Genomic DNA, 763 nt, shown 5'->3' with positions numbered 1-763 from the left:
GAGCGTGTGTGAACCACCAACAATACATACATACATCCACACACAGTTTATTTAAAAATTGAGAAAAAAGACAAGATGTACATGCTTGAGAAAAAGGTTTGGAAAAGGAAAATAAAAAATCTTTTCAAAAGCAAAGGGCCCTTGGGAAAAAAGGGGAAAAAGTAGGAAAGGTCATCTTCCAATTACAAGCAGAGTAAAAATTTTAAGGGGGTATCACTCTAATAAAACAACTATTTAATTTGGGGTACCACAAGGCCCACTTCTTGGTTCCTGTTGTTTCCTTTAAAGATTGGGGGAAATTTAAAAAGATATTTAAAAACTCCCGAATAACATCTTTGGGTGATACTAGAATAGTGCACCATTAAAATTAAAAGGATAAAAAAAAGGAACTGATGCCATCTGAAATTAGGGAATTGAAATCAAAAGGGCCCTTCAGTATGCATTTTGAACTATAGAAAAGTCCAAATGGGAAGTCCGACTAATTTCACAATAGTCAAGACTAAGAAGATTTCGCAAGAAGATAATTTTAAATACTATCCTTCAGCAGAAAATTTATATTAGTCAGCTAAAACATATTTACTGAAAGGGGCCCGTGATTATGAAAAAACAGAAAAAACCTAGGTCATACAAGTTAAGTTCTTAGCCCAAGGGGAAAATAGCAGTCCCCCTGATGGGCCTTGCATGAGCCATTTGAGGGGTCTGGCCCCTTTAAAAAAATAGTAAACCAAAAAATAGGAAGTATGTTTTTGGGAGATGTGTCGTG

The sequence above is a fragment of the Penaeus monodon genome, chromosome 28, assembly GCF_015228065.2.
Source record: "Penaeus monodon isolate SGIC_2016 chromosome 28, NSTDA_Pmon_1, whole genome shotgun sequence".
Lineage (NCBI taxonomy): Eukaryota > Metazoa > Arthropoda > Malacostraca > Decapoda > Penaeidae > Penaeus > Penaeus monodon.
This window is presented reverse-complemented; position numbering follows the sequence as displayed.